Consider the following 10,657-nt stretch of genomic DNA (forward strand, 5'->3'; position numbering starts at 1 on the left):
TCCCCCATATTGAGGAAGCTACTTTTCTTTTGTTCATCCCCCCCAGTGTTCTGAACCAGCCAACTACCGGCCTTGTAATAAAGCAAACCCCTATTTAACAGTAGAGACTGGAGAGCGTCCAAGGCTGAAAAGCGTCTGCCAAGATTTATTAGTCAATTAACAGAACAAGAAACAAAAACACTGGAACTTGAATCCTCAAGCGGAAGGGTTGCTTTCAGCAACCAGCCCTTCCCCAAACACTCCTTTTATTTAGAGTTCAGGGCGTGGCCTCCCTCTGCCTCCTCCCGAGGAGACCCGCAGCCTTTCTCTGCTTGGTCCTGCTCGACTGCCTCCTGCGTCGGGCGTCCTTGAACAGGGCCAGCTGTGGGTCATCATCCTCCGCACTATCGGGCTCACGCAGCTGAGAAGAGGGCCCCGGCTGGGAGCTCTGCCAAGCCTGCAAGCCATCATCAGCCGGTTCGTCACCCACACACACCTCCTCCCCCTCATCTGAGTCATCCGATACATCTGAGCCGGGTGTCGAACCCACAGGCTGACCCTGAGTCACAACACCCAGTACTATATACATTTATTTATGTTTTATTGTTTCCATCCCCAGCTTCCCCTCAAGGCCGCACGTAGTCTGTGAGGTAGGCTGGGGCCTTGTGGGTCCTGTTGGATCTTCTCAGGTTCACCTCTTCTGTTGGGGTGCTGGGGCTCGAGTCCATTTTATTGTTGCCCGTTGTTTCCTGTTGGGTGTTCAGTGTGGGTGCTGTTGACCTAGTCCCAGGGGAGTCTGTGGGTCTGGTGTCTGTGGATCTGTCATTGCAGGGTTGGTTGTATTGTGGTGTTCTTAATGTATTTGGACCAGCTGTTACCCTGATCCCATTGTCTCATCTCTGCCTAAGCCAGGCTTGACCTGGTGACCCCCTGTTGTCCTTCCTGGTGTTTTGTTGCGGCTCTCGTCCTTCACCCCCCTCTTCCTGGTTGTCACTCAGAATTCTTTCCAGCGCCCTTGATCTCAACTGGTCCTGATGCCTTCTCCACTGGAGTCCCCCCTCCACCCTCACGTTGTAAGAGAGGGGCCCAGTTCTGTCCATTACCTCCCCTGGTACCCATGGGTGGCCTGTGCCGTAGTTCCTTGCCCATATGGCATCTCCCAGGTTGAAGGCTTTGTTGATGCTTGGGGTTCCGGCGTCTGCTGCCACTCTATCTGGGTGCAGTCTGTCTAGAGTGGTTATGAGAAGCCTACCCCATTGGAGTTCAGCTGGGCTCTTGCCTGTTGTGGTGCAAGGTGTGGAGTGTTGATGGAACAGGAACGTGGCCAGCCGTTGCTTCCAGTCCCCTTGGATAATGCACTTGAGGGCGTCCTTTGTGGTGCACATGAAACGTTCTGCCAACCCATTACTGGCCGGATGAAAAGGAGCAGAGGTGGCGTGCCTAATTCCCAAAGTCCTCAGGAACACCTGGAAATCCGATGAAGTAAATTGTGTCCCATTATCGGATACTACCACATCAGGCAGTCCATGGGTTGTAAAAAGTCCCCTGAGCACTTGGATTGTCCCTGCTGTGGTCATGTTCCCCACTGGTACCACCTCTAGCCACTTCGAGTGACTGTCCACCACCATTAGGAACGAATGGCCCTGGAAGGGTCCAGCCTAGTCAATATGAACTCTGGACCATGGTGTGTGTGTCTCCTCCCATTTGTGGACTGGGGCATGGGGTAGCTGAGGTCGTGACCTCTGGCAAGTGTAGCACCCTGCCACTAGCCCTTCTATCGCTTTATCTAGGCCTGGCCACCAGAGATAGCTTCTTGCCAGGGCCTTCATCCTTACCACCCCTGGGTGGTCCTCATGTAAAGAATACAGGACTCTCTCCCTTAGCACTTGAGGTATGATGACCCGGTCTCCCCACAAAAGGCAGCCCTTATGGGTAGACAATTCGTGTCTCCTGGAGAAATATGCTGAGAACTCCTGGCCTGGTGATTTGTCCTGCCACCCCGTACTCACCCATGATTGTACCCGGCTCAGTACCTTGTCTTTTGGTGTTTCTGCAGCGACATCCTTGGCATTGAGGGGACATTCTTGCAGATCCTGAATGGCCAATATTTGAGCTGCAGGTGCTGGGTCCAGTTCTGTGTTTTTCAATCGCAGTCTGCTGAGGCCGTCAGCATGCCCCATCTCCTTGCCGGGCTTATGGACTAATTTACATGAATATGCCAACAGGAAGATGTACCAATGCAGCATTCTGGGTCACAGAATCTGTGGTGTTTGTTTGTCAGTTGTGAACAGACCTAGCAATGGCTTGTGGTCTGTGAAAATGGTGAAGTTCCTTCCATAAAGATAGTTGTGATAATGATAACTTTATTGTCACTTTGAATGTACACCAATCGGCATACATCAAAATGAAATTTCGTTGCATACAGCTCTCAAAGGGTCACCACCTCCGATATATACTTCTTGTTCGTGGCCCGCTCAAATTTCACATTGTCCATTTTAGTCTCTAAGGAGTGAACGATGGCACACAGGACAGATGGAAATGGGGCTCCATGTGGATTAGCCCTCATATTCGCTTGTATTCTGACAACCTCGCCTTCTTTCCTTTTTCTGATCCTGACTCTTCCACCTTTTCCTTAAAGAGGCCTTGCTTCTTTTCGCCCCTGGAGCACGCTGCTGCCGCCACCACCAACTCCTCCAAAAGCCTCTCTCTGTTCCTCTGAGCCTGCCGACAGCCTCATCCAGTTCCTTCACTCCATAAGCTCCAGGTCCTCTCCTCCTCTGCCTCCTCTGGAAACAGTCCTGATTTGCAATACAATCCTTCACTGGGCCAGCAGTCAGATCTTGCTGCTGGTAGAACAAATTCAAACAGTGCCAATGACTTTTAACGGTCTCACCAACAGTTCCAAAACAACTAGAAACTCGCCATGCCAGCAAAGATTGTCGGTCGTATGTCGTTCCACCATGTTGCTCAAACACATTAAAATCTTCCTGATCATGTGGCCTATAGCCCTTACTATCCCTCCCAAAACTATTTGCCTTCAAGAGCCAATGCAGCCGCAGCCATTCCAGGCGCCGCCATCTTAGATCTTAGATGCGGAACATCTTAACTCCAGCGACCCCTGCCAGGGCCTCCTTATCTATTTGTGCGTAGTTTCTTTCGGCTGCTGACAGGGTCCTGGAGTAATATGCGATGGGGGCCTGTATTCCATCCTTCTCCAGGTGACTAAGCACAGCCCCTACCCCATAGGGGGATGCATCGCACACAATGCAGACAGGTTTAGTCTCCACAAAATGTGTGATTGTAGCATTGCCTGCCAACAGATCTTTCAGGGCTTTGAATGCGGCTGTATGAGCCGTAGACCAGCTCCATGCTGTCTGTTTATCCAATAGCCTATGTAGGGGCTCTGCAGTTGTAGCCTTATATGGCAAGAAGGCACGATAGAAATTGAGTAGGCCCAGGAAAGCCTGCAATTCTACCTTATTTTTGGGTATTGGGGCTTCCTTAATAGCCCTTACCTTGGATGCTGCTGGGTGAATACCCTGAGCATCAATCCTGAATCCCAGGAATTCAGTTTCAGTCACCCCAATTCTGCATTTGTCCCTTTTCAGTTTTAAACCAACAGCCCTGAACCTGCTTAGCACAGCCTGCAGCCGTTCTGCCAGGACGTCCTCAGAATCCCCTGCGATGAGGACGTCATCAAAATATGGGCAAACCCCTGGTATACCTTTAAGGGTTTGTTCCATGACCTCCTGGAAAATCCCAGGAGCTACACTAACGCCAAATTGCAGCCGGTCTACCTGGAACGCTCCCTCGTGGGTGACTATGGTCTGTGCTTCTGCGGTCTCCGGGTCAACCGGTAGCTGTTGATAAGCTTGAGCCAGATCCAATTTCGCGAATATGGACCCACCTTGCAGGGAGGCGAGGACGCTGCTGACTGCGGGTACCGGGTACGAGTGGGTGCTTAACGCTTTATTGATGGTCCCCTTGTAGTCCGCTCATATCCTCACCTCCCCATTTGCCTTAAGCGGCGTGACAATGGGAGTCTCCCACTTGGCTCCCTCGACCGGTGTTAATACCCCCTGGTCTACCAGCTTGTCAAGCTCCCGTTCTATTTTGTGCTTAAGCATGAACGGAACTCGTCGGACTTTAATGTGAATGGGTTGTACCTGCAGATCTAGCTTACCCGTGTACCTTCCCAACTTCCCATCGAAAACGTCTGAAAACTCCTTGCAAACTGTTTCTAATGTGCGGCAGCCCTGAGTCTGATGAATCCCGACGATCCGGATGCCCAGTGCCTGGAACCAGAGGCTGGTGCGTTGTCCTTCTACCACCAATACATCCAAAAACCCCTGGAAACCCTTGTACTGCACCTCCACCGAAGCTTCCCCCCGGACGTTTATTGATGCATTCTGAAAATCAGTGAGGGTCAGTCTGGATGACCTCAAGGGAACCCACCAGCCGCTCCGTCTGCAAACCGCCTTAAACGTTTCACTGGAGATAATGGAGACGGCTGACCCCGAGTTCAGTACCATTTTGCTTGTGCTTCCATAATGTTGAATTCCAATATTGCATGATCACTACCTCCCAAGTTTCCTGTGGCTTTAACACCTTCTATCATTTTATCTCTGTTAGTGAAAATTAGATTCAAAATGGCTAATCCCCTAGTTCCGTTCTCTACTTTTTGGGAGACAAAGTTGTCTGCTAGGTTTGTCAGGAATCTGTTTGATCTTCCACTTGGTGCAGAGTTTATCTCCTAGTTGATGTCAGGGTTGTTAAAGTCCCCCATTACTATTGTGATGTGCTTCCTACATACCTTAGTTAGCTGACTAGCAAAAAGTTCATCTATTTCCTCTGTTTATTTGGGTGGCCTATAGTATGGCCTATAGTATGCCATAGTACACCTTTTATATTGACCCAAATGCATTCAAGTTTACAGTTTTCATCATTGTTGTGCTCTATTTCTGTAGAGATGTAGTTATTTCTTATATAGAGAGCAATTCCACCTCCTCTTTTATTCTGTTTCTTTTAAATAATTTAGATCCCTCTAGCTGTGTGTTCCATTTGTGGGTTTCATCCCATCATGTTTCCGTAATCGTGACAATATCATATCTGCCCTCATTAACCTGAATTTCTAGTTCACCCTGTTTCCTGTTCAAACTCTGTGCATTGGTGTATAGACTTTTGAGTCCTTTATGACTGACCCTGTGTTTGCTTTCTACATAACCTGTGTGGTGCCTGAGTTCCCCTATTGTCTTACCACCTATTTGGTTAGTGCACTTTGTGTGGCACTCGCTATTAAAAGCTTGATTTTGCTTGACAGCAAAATCTTGTCCACACACACATCTATGTTATGTGCACTGATAGCCTTATAGTTTTTAGATTGCCAGGGACAGGGATGTTCTGTATCAATGAACTCACTGTCCCCGCTGTTTAGTTTAAATATTCCTCCAGAAAATCTGTGAATTTATAGCCGAGTAACTCAGTCCCTTTCTTTGATGGATGCAAACCATCTCTTCTGAACATTTTATCATTGGATCAGCTACTGACATTGTGACTGATATATCCAAAGCCTTCCCCTTTACACCATTCCTTTAGCCACATATTGAATTGTGGTATATTCTGGCCTTTTCATTTTGCTCCTTATACACTGGTAAAACCTCTGAAAAGCTAAGACTAGATGACCTCCAAGGTCCCTTCCATCATCATCATCATCATCATCATCATCATCATCATCATTATTATTATTATTATTATTATTATTATTATTATTATTATTATTATTATTATCTAAAAAGAGTAGCTCATCCTGATATACTTTTTGGAATCACATACATTTGGCTGAATACAGGGTGTAGTTTTTCAGTAGTTTGAATAAAATATGATAGAACTACTGCTCACAAACTGTTTTTCTTTGTGGTTTCTAGTAAAATAACGATTAAAAGAGAAACCTACTCAATGAGGGTCCACAGTATTATCAGTTTTGTGTCTGATGTGCATATCAGCAGGCATTTTATCTCCCCACAATCTTAGAAAAATATTGTTTTGAAAATTATGTGAAAAATATATTTGTGTAATACTTAAAACTTGAGTCTGTGTATGACACTGTAATAGAACCATGTTTACGTGCTTGGTTATCATTATCCATAATTAACAACATGGGGATCTCATGCTGTGTAACACAGCTCATTTCCTCATTTCTTGTAATAAATGCCTCATATTTGCAGACTATGAAATGTTGCGATATTTGTCAAATAACTTGCCAAATTGCTACCGGAGTTGACACATTTGATTAAACAATGGATACCATAGAAAAAAGTCCAAAGGAAACTAATGTTTGAATACCACAAATAGAATTCAAGCAAAGATAGAAAAATGCTCTCAAATCCAGGATTATTTATTCAGGAAGAGGCTTGAAATACTAAATCTTCCCTGTAAAGTTGAAGAAGGTGAGCAGCCTCATTATTGAGCAATTTCTTCATGAAATTTGTAAAACTAGGTTACTCTTTAGAAATTGAATCTACAACAGGGGTGTCAAATTGTCAGCCCGCGGGCCAGATGCGTCATGCCGAAACCATGCCCACCCAATTGCTGGCAATGGAAAAAAAAAGTTACGATACATCACGACACGTCATGTGACATTGCGGGTTTGGCACCCCTGCTCTACAAGGTTCTATTTTTCTTGCTCGTAGGCCTTGGATTGCTGGAAAAAAGTAAGAGAGAGTGAAAAGGTTCCTAAACCTGTACATAAGATGTTAAAGGTTGTCTTGTGTGCACTCTCAGCCTTAGAACAGGCTCTTTGTCAGTGGAATAGAAAAACTGGAAATATGATTCCATACATCAAAATTTAGTTTGATGTGTGTGTGTATTGATTACTGTACAGGTAGCCCTGAATGTTTGACCACAATTGAGCCCAAAATTTGTTAAGTGAGTTTTGCCCCATTTTATGACTTTTCTCACCACGTTTGTTAAGTGAATCACTGCAGAGGTTAAATTAATAACATTAATAGTGTTTATGTGAATCTGGTTTCCGGGTTGACTTTGCTTGTCAGAAGGTTGCAAAAGGGGATCACATGAGTCTGGGACATTGTAACTGTCATAAATGTGAGTCAGTTGTCAAGCACCCAAATGTAAATAATATGCCCATCGAGATGCTGCAATAGTCATAAATCTGAATATGGTCATAAGACACTTTTTTCAGTGCTCTTGTAACTTTGAACAGTCACTAAATGAACTGTCATAAGTTGAAGACTACCTGTATTATGCTTTTTTTTTCTCCTGGTAATTTTAAAAACTTACGTTTGATTAATATTTTCCTTGTTTCATGACTCTTCTTACACTTTTTTCTATTTTAACATTTTTAGGATTTGTTACTAAATAATAAAATGAGTATTTAAGGAATGATTGCCTTGGTCTCAGCCCTAGCATGTTGCAAAGGCAGCTTACCTTCAAAGTGAGCTGTCTCCATTTTAAAGTAGTGTTCCTTGTCTTGCCACACAATCCACAACACTTCTACTTTGGTGCTAGTGATGATGGATTCTCCGTCATCATTAGTTGGATTCTCCTTAGTTCTTGTTGGCTATCTCCTCTACAGTCATTAAACACTATTTCCCCAGTGGAAAAGCCCAGACATTTCAAACTCAGCTGTTTCCTTGTATTAAACATTCATGTTTCTCAGCTTCTGTTCCCCCTGGGCCAGACTTGGCAGCAGCTCCCCAAGCTAGCCAGCTCAGTAGATGGCAAGAGAAGTAGAGGAAGAAGCAACTTTTTAGCTCCTATGGGATGAGAGAAATGGCAGCTGAACAGTTATACTTTACTTTGTACCACTTCTATTTCCAACCTAAACATGAGATGAGAAGAAAATTCTGGGGAAGGTGAAAGAGAATCTCTTCCTACTAAATCACTGATTGCCAGAACTAATCCATGGTACTGAAGACCTGGTAGGAAAAAAGCTTGCTTCTAATAGCAACTGTGTGTCTCCCAGCCTTTTGTTTCAACACATACAGTTATCTGTCGTAGTGACTAGTCAAGGTTTGCTTTTGCTTTTTTGTTTGAGATGGGAATATCTATTTTCAGGAAGAATAGTAGACCACTACTCATGTAAAAAAATTTTTTAAAAAATCCTAGCTGACATATCAGGGGATCTTACAAAGGATATGGATGAAAGAGGAGAAATGGTGTTTAGAACTGTGCTCCAGTTCTCTTGCCAGCCGTCTGAAAATAGTAAGAAAAGTGGGTGTGGGATGGAGCAACTACTTTTGTCAGTCTTCTTAGGGAGACTAGACAGGAAACATAACCATAACTAATAAAAACTTTTTTATTGTAAGTTTACATTAACAGAATATTGTAGGTCTAAAAATCCGATTTTTTGCCATCTTCTTTACAACATGAAAAATTAGGGGGCTATGCCTCCTCTTAACTTACAATTCCCTAGACATCAGCCCCTGTGCTGGACCAGTATACATTCAGCTGCTCCATTTTATATCTAGTTTAGGAATTAAGAACTGTGTTAGTGTATTCAGCATTACAGGATTAATACAACACCCTAGCAGCATTGTATGTAAGAACATGTAGCATTTACAGTGTTGTGTTGGTTCCAGAATCAGAGGCAACACAGGTTCAGGAGCTAAGTTGTTTTATTGAGGAACATGGCCGAACTGGGAACAAGGGATTTGAGCCCTCACTTATACCTGGTCAGGTAACTGCCTGGCCAATGGGTTGAATCCAAGCGTCCTGCTGGCTGGTCAGCCAATCCCTTTAAATCCTGCTCTCCCGCTGAACGCTGTCCCCTTGTTCTGGCTTCCCGCCGAACACTGTTCCTGCTCGGAGCTATCCAGCTCCCCACCTCCTTAATTCACTGACCCTCACATGTATGCAAAACCTGCATACACTACATACAGGGTTAAACGTTATTTCCTCAACAGATGCCTTAGTTGGTTGAAGCAGTTCTCCATGGTAAAAAGATAATCAAACAAGAGAGGCAAGAGCTGTCAGTGGTTTAATGATTAGTGAAAATAAATGAGGGAGAACTTTCCTAATTTTCATATGGTTAAAAGTAGTGACAGGACGTTTGTACTTTCAGACAACAAGATTTGATTATGTAGCCTTACTGTAAAATAGAATTAGTTCATCTAGTTATGCATCCTGTTTGGTTTATCTGGGAAAGATGATATCAAACATGAAAAAATATGTAAATGTTGAAGCCATATTACGTTTGTTTTTCTCCATAAATTGTTGAGTGTTTTCTTCTACACTTGGTATTTTCTTTACCTCAGCTATAAAGAGTTACATATTTATATCTTTTAAATAAGATATTTTTTCAAGGAATAATTATACTATATATTTCATAGATTAAGGTGAATCTGAATATATAGATAAGGTAAAGGTAAAGGTTCCCCCGCACATGTGTGCTAGTCGTTTCTGACTCTAGAGGCCGGTGCTCATCTCCATTTCAAAGCCAAAGAGCCAGCGCTTGTCCAAAGACATCTCTGTGGTCATGTGGCCGGCATGACTAGACGCCAAAGGCGCACAGAACGCTGTTACCTTCCCACTGTAGTGGTCCCTATTTTTCTACTTGCATTTTTACATGCTTTCGAACTTTCGACCCACCAAACTGCTGACCTTCTGATCAACAAGCTCAGTGTCCTAACCACTGAGCCACCGCGTCCCTTAAATATATAGATACCTTATTGTTAATTTACAAAATATTAAATTTATTCCAATTTCTTATATATCTATAATATTTATTATGTTCTTTTGCCATTTGATGTATTTATTTATTTACAGAACTTCTATGACTGTCTATTTCATATACTGATACTAGATAGTTCAAAACAATCTTAAAAATAACTAAAAATCTAATTACCCAGGTGTCAGATCAATGGCTTCCCAACTCAACCAATCCTAGCCCGATGCTTAAGAGGAAAGGAAGGTCTTCTAACTCTCCAGAAGGTTAAAAGTGTAGGGTCCCTTAGATCTCAGATGGGACACCATTCCAAAGTTTTGGGGTAGCCACCGGAAATATATGCCTTTTAGTATTATCAGGTGCAAATTTAAGGGTGGGGAACTGGAACACACCCACGTTATGTAACCTAGAAGGAAAGGCAGATACCTTGAGGGAGAGATGGTATGGCAAAGAACCTAGCCTCATGTCATGTACAGCTTTAAAAATGATAGTAACCACACTGAATTGCACCTGGAAAGTAACTGGGAACCTGTGTTTTGACAAATTTCATAAATCTGTACAATTAAACATTCCAGTTAAATGTTATTTAATATTAAAGAACAAAATGAAATGTAATCCCATTAGTGATTGTCTGAATAAAAGGATGTAATAATTGTAATAATAATTCTTGTCCAAGAAATAAAAATGACTGGAAATCCATGTTTATTATAATTATTCCAAAAAATAACTATACTATACCAATTTTAGTACAATTTGTTTCCATATCTTATGAAGCCACCTCACTTATTATTGTCAGAAAACAGTACCATAATATTTACCAGTCATCTGATGGTATCAGAGACCTTTGAACCATGTTGGTGTGATTTAATTTGGAGCATTTCAATTCATTTTAATTCTTCTTTTCTATTATATTGGTACATTGATGTGGCATTGATAGGGTATCTTGTCAAAGGCACATAGTTAGCATGCTAGCCAAGATATGACTCATACGATCAA

Source organism: Vipera ursinii, assembly GCF_947247035.1.
Source record: "Vipera ursinii genome assembly, chromosome: Z".
Classification (NCBI taxonomy): Eukaryota; Metazoa; Chordata; class Lepidosauria; order Squamata; family Viperidae; genus Vipera; species Vipera ursinii.